This window comes from Triticum dicoccoides, chromosome 4A (assembly GCF_002162155.2).
Source record: "Triticum dicoccoides isolate Atlit2015 ecotype Zavitan chromosome 4A, WEW_v2.0, whole genome shotgun sequence".
Classification (NCBI taxonomy): domain Eukaryota; kingdom Viridiplantae; phylum Streptophyta; class Magnoliopsida; order Poales; family Poaceae; genus Triticum; species Triticum dicoccoides.
The window spans coordinates 280,746,921-280,759,938 of NC_041386.1; positions in this window are offsets into that span (position 1 = coordinate 280,746,921).

The following is a 13,018-nucleotide window of genomic DNA, read 5'->3' on the forward strand; positions in this document are numbered from 1 at the left end:
GTAATTCCTGATAATATTCTTCTACAAATTTTTTTCCTTCTCTTAAACGCTACAATTTTTGAAGTAATTCACATTGATAATATGGTGGAACCCAACGAGTACGCATCGCAGTTTTCAAAGCAGCCCAAGTAGCAGGAATAGGATATAATCTACAATGCTCAGACCACCAAACACATGCAAAACTAGTGAATGCACAAACAGCAGCAGGAACATGTCTCTCCTCGGGATATTGTAAACATGTAAATCGTTGTTCAGTTTCTAACTCCCAAGTAAGATATATATCAGGAACATATCTACCCTCAAATGGTGGAATATTCAATTTTAGTTTAGGAAGATGGTCATGATCTCGTACCTGAGGGTGAGCCCTACCATTGCCATTATTTGCATGTGGACGACCTGGTGGTTGCTGTGCTAGTGGTGGCACGTAGTTCTGATTTTGATCAACCTCATCCTCGTAATCGCCGGCAAAATCATCCTCCTCCGCATCAGCAGTAGGAGCCACAGAAGTATCAACAGCAGCACCAACAGTTTGGCCAGGTGCAAGAGGGAGACGGCTCGCTCGGCGGAGGGCTGTTTCACGATGTGTAGGTAGTCGTTGTTGTTGTTGTTGTAGAGGTGCGTTAGGTGCAGCCGGTGGTGGTGGTGGAAGACGCGCGAGCAATTCATTAAACCTGTTATCGAGCTTTGTTTCGAACGTCTTCTCCATGCCATCTATCTTCTCCATGGCCTCTTCAAATCTGTTTAGCACATCTTGCACCTGTCCACTCATCATTTGCTGAAATTTATCATGCAACTCCTTATTCGTCATGTTCTCCCAGTCAGTCTCATCGGCTTGTGATCCTGCCATGGTTAGCAACAATAGAAACACACAAGAATATGATCCTACAGAATACTAACAAGAAGTGGTGGTGGTGTCACAAATCCGTTAAGACAATCTCAAATTCTTACCAGTTCTTACCCAGCAGCAGGCGGTGATCGGCAACCATCATCTTCAAAACTCTCAAAGCTTGGATAGAGCGATTACCAGGGAGAGTCAAACGCACGACGTAGATGTATGTGGAGCTGGGAAGGCTTATAATATGGTAGCAAAAAGGGTCAGCAATAATCAATTCAGAGATGCAAAGTTGAATAAACGCTCAACGACGGTACTGTGCTGGTCCTAGGCTAGACTGTGCTAGAGACGCGAGCCTAAAACACTAACAAAATCACGACGCTGCACGTAAACAATGGAGGAGCACACTCTAAATTTTTTCCTCTTTTTTTCACTTTTTTTTTGCACTTTTGTTCCTCTTTTTTTTTTGCTCTGCAACAATTTTTTTTCGAAAAAGTCTACAAATGGTCTAAAAACTGCCTAGCCAGAATTTTTTTTGAGTTTGGAACTATTTTTCTTCTGCGGGTAGCACGGAATCTCAGGAGTCCTACTCTCTCACGACTCGGAGTATGGCGTGATCTAGAACTCGAAAAGAAAGCAACAAATAGTGGACACGGACTAGGACTGGTGGCGGAGATGAATCTGGTGGAACTCGGACTGTGGTGGTATATCTGGACTCGGATTGGTGGTGGTATATGGCGATGGTATATCTGGACTCGGATTGGTGGTGGTATATGGCGATGGTATATGTGGACTCGGATTGGTGGTTGTATATGGCAGCGGCGATGTATATGGTGGGGTGGTGGTATATGGTAATGATGATGAAGATGGTGCGGCGGCGGCATGACAACCTGTGAACAGAACTCGAAACTCTAAAGGACTAGACGCTAAGGCCAGCAACTTGACATGACGATGCAACCGCAAATTGAACAAAGCAAATACAGAAAAGATTATGCAAACGCTCAAATTGGTTCGGATAGGACGAACTAACCCTAATTTTTTTTGGCTTTTTCGTGGACTGTAGGTATGAAGAACACACTCGATCTAATCTACGAAAAACTGTAAAATCTCACCGAGCAACCTGAAAATCTGATACCACTTGATAGAGGCAAAGTTGTCCCGATGTTTCGATGAGATGGTGGCTATCGTTTTCTATGGGAGTCGACCTTGATGATCTGACTACGAACGTGCGAGACGTCGCGCCTTAGCAATCGCTAAACCAACTTCCGAGGGTTATTGATGAGGACATGACTACCTTGGATATGACCAAAAATATTGCATATATGCATATTTGTCAGGTGATTTCTAGTGCAAACTATTCAATAATCTATTTATGTTATCCAGAACAAAAATACTTCACACACTTTTGTGTTTTGTCTAATTGCAGGTGTATGGGACATTTGTACAATCCACATATGAAGATAAGGAAGAAAGAGATGTTTATTTGCTGTCCAAAAAGTTCTCTCACGTCACTTTTGGCCCAAGAGAAGATAGAGTCCAAGTCTCTCACGTCCTGGATTCAGATTCGGACTGCACAGACACACCCGACTCAAAACGGACACAAGTTTTTCATACGGACTCCAAATTGGGTGATTCTTTTTTTGTTGGAAACTAGATTTCGTGCACTTTCCAACCCAATTGGAATCACCTTCAAATTCGTCCGGAGCGTTGAGTTGTGGACGAAACAATCTGATGCTGCAGCAGAATCCGAGTCAAACTACAAGTCCAAAGGTGTTACATCACCTCCACTTGGGCCCATTGGCCTTGTATGACCTAAATTTAGTTTTAGGCTGCCTTGGGACGTCCTCCCACCTCCTTGGCCGCCACCCCTTGCTCCTATATAAGTAGATCCATCTAGTAGCTTTTCCTTGGGATTTGTTTAGTTAAAAGTTAGCCATTGCAACTTCGTGTACTTCGTTTGTGTCCAACGACCAGACCAAGACCGCTTACGGATCCCCACCATTATCAATACCTCATATATATTTGCAATATTCAGATTGCTTTATCATATTCTTGCTCGTTCTTCGATTGCTTGCAGGAATAGACCTTCGTGGTCAGGCTGACCGTGCTTCCAGCATCGTCAGTAACCTCTCGGAGTTGGTTTAGCGATTGCTAAGGCGCAACGTCGTGCACGTTTGTAGTCGGATCGTCAAAGTCATCTCCACCAAATTGATAGTTATCATCTCATCGAAAGATCGGGACACCCTCGCCTCTATCAAGTGGTATCAGTTTTCAGGTTGCTCGGTGAGAATTTCTAGTTTTTCCTAGATTAGATTTTTTTTCTTACCTATTGTCCAAGAAAAAGCCACAAAAAAAAAGTTAGATCTGTTTATCCTTTATCCAAGCCAGTCTGAGCCTTTGCAATTTTCTATTCATTGCTTGCATAGTTGAATTATCGGTTGCATCGTCGTGTCAGTTGCTGGTCTTAGCGTCTAGTTCCTTTAGAGTTTCGAGTTCTGTTCATATTAGTCACGCCGCCGCTGCATCATTATCCCTTCCGCTGTCCACCATCCCATCTATTAATTTCCACCACATGTTACGCACTGTTCATTATCATAATCATAGTTGAGGTCATTCACATCTTCGCCTGATCCAATCTGCATCTTATCTAGTTTGTCTTAGAAAGAAAAAAAAAGAAGATAGAGAAAAAAAGAGAAAAAAGGAAAAAAAAAAGAAAAAGAGAGAGAAGAAAAATAAAAAGAAAAAGCGTGAGAAAAAAAAGAGAGAAAAAAAATTTGGATCTATCTAGAATCAATCTCGTACCTGAATTCGGATTGGAAACTGTTTTGCGCACTGTTCAGTAAAACAGGTATATCTTCCTCATACGAAGTCAGTTTTGGCTCCGTGAGTATTCAAATTGAAGATAGCGACGAGCCGCATATAAATAGTTGAAGAAGCTAGTTCAATATTTGACACATCAAAATCGGCTTCTAAATAGGTCTTTTTGCCCTCTGAAGTTCGTGAACACAGCTTGTTCCAATTTTTCAGGTCAGTTTTAGAATTCTTTGACTCCTCATATCAACTCGGAATTGAGTGAATCTTTTTGCATTGGAAAGCTTGAGTTAGTAGCATTATTTGAAAGAATTTATCAGAAAATTGTCTCAAACTTTTCAAGAGGAAAGTTGGAGAGAGAGTTGTTGTATATCCTGCTTGGCAGTTGTTTTTCATCATTATCTTCACTGCCGTTGTGACCTTCACTTATATCTTGCTGTCAAGAGCTACTTAGTATCCTTCATTGATGCTAGTTGTGCTACGCCGTGACCTCATTAGTGTTCTAGGCTCGCGTCTCTAGTCCGGTCTAGCCTAGGACCAGCACAGTACCGTCGTTGAGCGTTTATTCAACATTGCATCTTTGAATTGATTATTGCTAATCTTTTGCTACCATATATAGCCAACCCAGCTCCACATATTTCTACACTGTGTATACGTACGCTCCCCTGGCAATCGCTTTACTCAATATTCGGAGTTACTTGACACCGCTGGTTGCTGATCACCGCCTGCTGCATGGTAAGAACTTGTAAGACATTGATATTTGCTTTACTGTGAGCGTTTTACCACCACATCCTAGTAGTTATAGGAACATTATTTTTGGGTTTTGTTTCTTGTTCTACTAATCATGACAGGATCCAGAGTCAATTCATGGGTTTTGTCGATCGCGGGAGACGTGCCACCACCTTTGCAAATACCACAACCGTCACGAGAGGTGCACAAACATCTAAATGCACATGATCAGGTTAATGTATCTATACCACCATTTAATGGCCGTTTTAAACCTGCTTTATATATTGAATGGGAGTTCGACATAAAAAATATATTTGCTTCCCATAATTTCGATGAACATAAAAAGGTTAAGGTTGCGGTTGGTTCTTTCACTGGTTATGCTTTGGTTTGGTGGAGTGAATATTGTCGGTTACACCCTGATTATATACCTACTACTTGGGATGATTTGAAACTTGCCATGCGACATACTTTCGTCCCTGCTTATTATACTCGTGACATGATTAAGAAGTTGCCACACTTAAAACAAGGTAGTGAAACTGTAACAAAATATTATGATGATTTACAAACTACCTTGTTGCATTCCTCTTTAGAAGAAAGTGAAGATGATTTTATGGATAGATTTTGGGGAGGATTAAACCGTGATATTCAAGAGATACTAATTCATGAAGAGTGTTATCCTATGGACCATTTGTTTCATCTTGCTTGCAAAGCTGAACAGGAAATAAAACGACGTGTTGGCCACGAGGAGAACAAGCGCACGCTGCACATTCCAAGAGTTGATATGATTGTTCCTTCAACTACTAGGCATACTATGACAACCACATCCGTTGTTGTCAGGACTACATCACCTCCACCATGTGACACATCGCCCCCGAGAGTGGCTACATCATCTGAGTTGATCATAAGAGGTAATGACAAAGGTACTGATCTTCCATCTCTACATGAGAATGATGAATGCCTTGTCAATTTGAATGCACCATCTGATGAGCTACCCACTACTTTGATCACACCACCTATTTTAGAGGACTACGTTGATAATTTGACTTTGCCATGTGATCGAACAACTGAAATACCAACAATTTTGAGTGCACCCATTGAATTAACTATTGATGCAAAAGAACCAATGTTTAATCATTTTGATATGACCTCTAATCTTGGTGATGATTCTGTGTTGAATGACTTATTGCATGTTTGCTTATTTAAGCATGTTGTAGCATGTAAATTTGATGCAAGTAAGGTTTATTCACCAATGTTGGGATGGTTTAATGATGAACATTGTCAATCATTTGAAATGAATAAGAGCTTCACTTATATGTGCAAACTGAGTTGCTATATTTTCATGCCTTCTACTTCTTGTGCTAATTTTTTGGCTTTAGATTTTATGAACTATGCAAGTTACTCATCTATTCATGTGTCATATATGCAAAAATCAAGGGAAGTAAAAATGGATGACATATACATATACAACATGTACACCTTGTCTTTTTGTTAGCCACATTTCAGATTAAGCAACGCCCGAGGACGGCTTTATTTTCAAGAAGGGGAGGATGATGAGGACATTACTACCTTGGATATGACCAAAAATATTGCATATATGCATATTTGTCAGGTGATTTCTAGTGCAAACTATTCAATAATCTATTTATGTTATCCAGAACAAAAATACTTCACACACTTTTGTGTTTTGTCTAATTGCAGGTGTATGGGACATTTGTACAATCCACATATGAAGATAAGGAAGAAAGAGATGTTTATTTGCTGTCCAAAAAGTTCTCTCACGTCACTTTTGGCCCAAGAGAAGATAGAGTCCAAGTCTCTCACGTCCTGGATTCAGATTCGGACTGCACAGACACACCTGACTCAAAACGGACACAAGTTTTTCATACGGACTCCGAATTGGGTGATTCTTTTTTTGTTGGAAACTAGATTTCGTGCACTTTCCAACCCCATTGGAATCACCTTCAAATTCGTCCGGAGCGTTGAGTTGTGGACGAAACAATCTGATGCTGCAGCAGAATCCGAGTCAAACTACAAGTCCAAAGGTGTTACATCACCTCCACTTGGGCCCATTGGCCTTGTACGACCTAGATTTAGTTTTAGGCTGCCTTGGGACGTCCTCCCACCTCCTTGGCCGCCACCCCTTGCTCCTATATAAGTAGATCCATCTAGTAGCTTTTCCTTGGGATTTGTTTAGTTAAAAGTTAGCCATTGCAACTTCGTGTACTTCGTTTGTGTCCAACGACCAGACCAAGACCGCTTACGGATCCCCACCATTATCAATACCTCACATATATTTGCAATATTCAGATTGCTTTATCATATTCTTGCTCGTTCTTCGATTGCTTGCAGGAATAGACCTTCGTGGTCAGGCTGACCGTGCTTCCAGCATCGTCAGTAACCTCTCGGAGTTGGTTTAGCGATTGCTAAGGCGCAACGTCGTGCACGTTTGTAGTCGGATCGTCAAAGTCGTCTCCACCAAATCGATAGTTATCATCTCATGGAAAGATCGGGACACCCTCGCCTCTATCAGTTATTGACCACGCCGAAGCAGGATCAACCTGACCACGAGGGTTTGTTTCCTGCGAGCAAACGAAGAACAAGCAAGAAACTGAGATTGCAATCTGGATATTGCGAATATAAGATGGAAGCTTTATTGATCAAGGTGGGGTTCTGTGACGTCTTGGTCTGGTCGTTGGACACAAACGAAGTACGCGAAGTTGCAGCTATGGCGAACTTTTAATCTAAACAAAACCCAAAGCCTAAACGATGCCCTAAGGGCTGTATATATGGAGGAGAGAGGGGGAATTTCGTGGCCCTTGGTGGAGGGGTCTGAAACCAACCCTAACTCTTGTTTCCCCACACATACGGACTCTAAAAACAGCCTGTACTTAAGTACTTCGAAAATACATGGGCCTAGCCCAATAATAAGGTGACGCAACACCTAAAATAGCCTCTGGACGAAATTTATGAAGTGGCATCTTGTATATTTTGTCCCATACTTCATGCACTCATTATGGTGGCTTCAGAGTCCTGGAATCATCACTTGTAACTTCGTTCTTGTTCCCCTTGCGCATGCCATCATCTCCATGCTTGAACTTGCTCCAAGGTTCATCTTTCTTGTCCAAGCTAGGACCTTCATTTGTAAGCAAAACAAATGTATCCAATTTAGGCAACATCACATTCTCATGAACATTAGAATCGTTACCAAGAAACAAAAGTACCTGATAATTCAATTGGCGTGTGCGAGCTCTAGTAATCGGTCCAGTGTGTATAGCAGCAGGGGCTGTGGGTGTAACAATGGTATTGATGTCCTCATCAGGGCAGAAGCCGACGACTAGCCATCTCTCAGATTTGATAAACAGCCGAACAGAAGGCAATATTTTAAATTCAAACACGCGTTGAATAGCGCATATGAACAAGTTTTCATAATGCAGGATTACACGAGCAAGTTTATTCAATTATTACATCTTTCGCACACTCGTCCGCTACAAGACGGGCACCCTTCAGGACACCCTCATAGTACATCTCGGGGTGGCGATGCTCCTTGCCCTGCGGCAACCCTTTGATAGAGGCAAAGGTGTCCCGTCTTTCGATGAGATGATGGATATCGCTTTGGTGGAAGTCGACTTTGACGATCCGACTACGAACGTGCGAGGACGTCGCGCCTTAGCAATCGCTAAACCAACTCCGAGAGGTTATTGACCACGCCAGAGCACGATCAACCTGACCACGAGGGTCTGTTTCCTGCGAGCAAACGAAGAACAAGCAAGAAACTGAGATTGCAATCTGGATATTGCGAATATAAGATGAAAGCTTTATTGATCAAGGTGGGGTTCTGTGACGCCTTTGTCTGGTCGTTGAACACAAACGAAGTACGCGAAGTTGCAGCTATGGCGAACTTTTAATCTAAACAAAACCCAAAGTCTAAACGATGCCCTAAGGGCTGTATATATGGAGGAAGAGGGGGGAATTTCGTGGCCCTTGGTGGAGGGGTCCGAAATCAACCCTATCTCTTGTTTCCCCACACATACGGACTCTAAAAATAGCCTATGCTTATGTATTTCGAAATTACATGGGCCTGGCCCAATAATAAGGTGACGCAGCACCTAAAATAGCCTCGGGACGAAATTTATGAAGTGGCATCTTGTATATTTCGTCCAAGGCTTCATGCACCCATTATGGTGGCTTCAAAGTCCTGAAATCATCACTTGTAACTCCGTTCTTGTTTCCCTTGCGCATGCCATCATCTCCATGCTTGTTCTTGCTCCAATGTTCATCCTTCTCCAAGCTAGGCCCTTCATTTGTAAGCAAAACAAATGTATCCAATTTAGGCAGCATCATATTCTCATGAACATTAGAATCATTACCAAGAAACGAAAGTACCTGGTAATTTAGTTGGCGTGCACGAGCTCTAGTAATTGGTCCAGTATGTATAGCAGCAGGGGCTGTGGGTGTAACAATTGTATTGATGTCCTCATCAAGATCTTTGGAGGAACATTTGGAACATTTACGTGCTGTTTTTATTGCTCTACGTGATGCACGTTTGTTTGGTAACCTTGGGAAGTGCACCTTTTGCACCGACCGAGTATCTTTTCTTGGCTATGTTGTTACTTCACAGGGAATTGAAGTTGATAAAGTCAAGATTGAAGCTATTGAGAGTTGGCCGCAGCCCAAAACGGTCACACAAGTGAGGAGTTTTCTTGGCCTCGCTGGATTCTATAGGCGTTTTGTGAGAGATTTCAGCACCATTGCTGCACCTCTCAATGAGCTTACAAAGAAAGATGTGCCTTTTCTTTGGGGTACCGCACAGGAAGAAGCCTTCACGGTATTGAAAGATAAGTTGACACATGCTCCTTTACTCCAACTTCCTGATTTTAATAAGACTTTTGAGCTTGAATGTGATGCTAGTGGAATTGGATTAGGAGGTGTGTTATTACAAGATGGCAAACCTGTTGCATACTTTTCTGAAAAATTGAGTGGGCCTAGTCTGAATTATTCTACTTATGATAAAGAATTATATGCTCTTGTTCGGACTTTAGAAACATGGCAACATTATTTATGGCCCAAAGAATTTGTTATACATTCTGATCATGAATCTTTGAAACATATTAAAAGTCAAGCTAAATTGAATCGTAGACATGCTAAATGGGTTGAATTCATTGAGACTTTCCCTTATGTCATTAAACACACGAAGGGAAAAGAAAATGTTATTGCTGATGCATTGTCTCGTCGCTATACTATGCTTTCACAACATGACTTCAAAATATTTGGTTTGGAGACCATCAAAGATCAATATGTGCATGATGCTGATTTTAAAGATGTAATGCAGAATTGTAAAGAAGGAAGAATGTGGAACACGTTTGTTGTTAACGATGGATTTGTGTTTCGTGCTAACAAGCTATGCATTCCAGCTAGCTCCGTTCGTCTTTTGTTGTTGCAGGAGGCGCATGGAGGAGGATTAATGGGACACTTTGGCGTGAAGAAGACGGAGGACGTACTTGCTACACATTTCTTTTGGCCAAAGATGAGACGGGATGTTGAGCGTTTTATTGCTCGCTGCACTACATGTCAAAAAGCTAAGTCACGACTCAATCCTTATGGTTTATATATGCCTTTGCCTGTACCTAGTGTTCCTTGGGAGGATATATCTATGGACTTTGTTTTAGGTTTACCTCGAACAAAGAAGGGGAGGGATAGCATATTTGTTGTCGTGGATAGATTCTCGAAAATGGCACACTTTATACCATGTCATAAAAGCGATGATGCTGTTAATGTTGCTGATTTGTTCTTTCGTGAAATAATTCGCTTGCATGGTGTGCCAAATACTATTGTTTCAGATCGTGATACTAAATTTCTTAGCCACTTTTGGAGATGTTTATGGGCTAAGTTGGGGACTAAACTGCTTTTTAGTACTACTTGTCACCCCCAAACTGATGGACAAACTGAAGTAGTCAATAGAACGTTGTCTACTATGCTTAGGGCTGTTTTGAAGAATAATAAGAAAATGTGGGAGGAATGCTTGCCTCATATTGAATTTGCTTATAATCGTTCATTGCATTCTACTACTAAGATGTGCCCTTTTGAAGTTGTGTATGGTTTCCTACCTCGTGCACCTATTGATTTGTTGCCTCTTCCATCTTCGGAGAAGGTTAATTTTGATGCTAAACAACGTGCTGAATTGATTTTAAAAATGCATGAGTTAACTAAGGAAAACATTAAGCGTACGAATGCTAAATATAAACTTGCTGGAGATAAGGGTAGAAAACATGTTGTGTTTGCACCTGGAGATCTTGTTTGGTTACATTTGCGTAAGGATAGATTTCCTGATTTGCGCAAATCAAAGCTAATGCCACGTGCTGATGGTCCTTTTAAGGTGTTAGAGAAAATAAATGATAATGCATGTAAACTTGAGCTGCCTGCAGATTTTGGGGTTAGTCCCACTTTTAACATTGCAGATTTGAAGCCTTATTTGGGTGAGGAAGATGAACTTCCGTCGAGGACGACTTCATTTCAAGAAGGGGAGGATGATGAGGACATCAATACAATTGTTACACCCACAGCCCCTGCTGCTGTACATACTGGACCAATTACTAGAGCTCGTGCACGCCAACTAAATTACCAGGTACTTTCGTTTCTTGGTAATGATTCTAATGTTCATGAGAATATGATGCTGCCTAAATTGGATACATTTGTTTTGCTTACAAATGAAGGGCCTAGCTTGGAGAAGGATGAACATTGGAGCAAGAACAAGCATGGAGATGATGGCATGCGCAAGGGGAACAAGAACGGAGTTACAAGTGATGATTTCAGGACTTTGAAGCCACCATAATGGGTGCATGAAGCCTTGGACGAAATACACAAGATGCCACTTCATAAATTTCGTCCCGAGGCTATTTTAGGTGCTGCGTCACCTTATTATTGGGCCAGGCCCATGTAATTTCGAAATACATAAGTATAGGCTATTTTTAGAGTCCGTATGTGTGGGGAAACAAGAGATAGGGTTGATTTCGGACCCCTCCACCAAGGGCCACGAAATTCCCCCCTCTTCCTCCATATATACAGCCCTTAGGGCATCGTTTAGACTTTGGGTTTTGTTTAGATTAAAAGTTCGCCATAGCTGCAACTTCGCGTACTTCGTTTGTGTTCAACGACCAGACAAAGGCGTCACAGAACCCCACCTTGATCAATAAAGCTTTCATCTTATATTCGCAATATCCAGATTGCAATCTTAGTTTCTTGCTTGTTCTTCGTTTGCTCGCAGGAAACAGACCCTCGTGGTCAGGTTGATCGTGCTCCGGCGTGGTCAATAACCTCTCGGAGTTGGTTTAGCGATTGCTAAGGCGCGACGTCCTCGCACGTTCGTAGTCGCATCGTCAAAGTCGACTTCCACCAAAGCGAAATCCACCATCTCATCGAAAGACGGGACACCTCCGCCTCTATCACAACTTCAAAAGGGCACATCTTAGTAGTAGAATGCAATGAACGATTATAAGCAAATTCAATATGAGGCAAGCATTCCTCCCACATTTTCTTATTATTCTTCAAAACAGCCCTAAGCATAGTAGACAACGTTCTATTGACTACTTCAGTTTGTCCATCAGTTTGGGGGTGACAAGTAGTACTAAAAAGCAGTTTAGTCCCCAACTTAGCCCATAAACATCTCCAAAAGTGGCTAAGAAATTTAGTATCACGATCTGAAACAATAGTATTTGGCACACCATGCAAGCGAATAATTTCACGAAAGAACAAATCAGCAACATTAACAGCATCATCGCTTTTATGACATGGTATAAAGTGTGCCATTTTCGAGAATCTATCCACGACAACAAATATGCTATCCCTCCCCTTCTTTGTTCGAGGTAAACCTAAAACAAAGTCCATAGATATATCCTCCCAAGGAACACTAGGTACAGGCAAAGGCATATATAAACCATGAGGATTGAGTCGTGACTTAGCTTTTTGACATGTAGTGCATCGAGCAATAAAACGCTCAACATCCCCTCTCATCTTTGGCCAAAAGAAATGTGTAGCAAGTACGTCCTCCGTCTTCTTCACGCCAAAATGTCCCATTAATCCTCCTCCATGCGCTTCCTGCAACAACAAAAGACGAACGGAGCTAGCTGGAATGCATAGCTTGTTAGCACGAAACACAAATCCATCGTTAACGAAAAACTTGTTCCACATTCTTCCTTCTTTACAATTCTGCATTACATCTTTAAAATCAGCATCATGCACATATTGATCTTTGATGGTCTCCAAACCAAATATTTTGAAGTCAAGTTGTGAAAGCATAGTATAGCGACGAGACAATGCATCAGCAATAACATTTTCTTTTCCCTTCTTGTGTTTAATGACATAAGGGAAAGTCTCAATGAATTCAACCCATTTAGCATGTCTACGATTCAGTTTAGCTTGACTTTTAATATGTTTCAAAGATTCATGATCAGAATGTATAACAAATTCTTTGGGCCATAAATAATGTTGCCATGTTTCTAAAGTCCGAACAAGAGCATATAATTCTTTATCATAAGTAGAATAATTCAGACTAGGCCCACTCAATTTTTCAGAAAAGTATGCAACGGGTTTGCCATCTTGTAATAACACACCTCCTAATCCAATTCCACTAGCATCACATTCGAGCTCAAA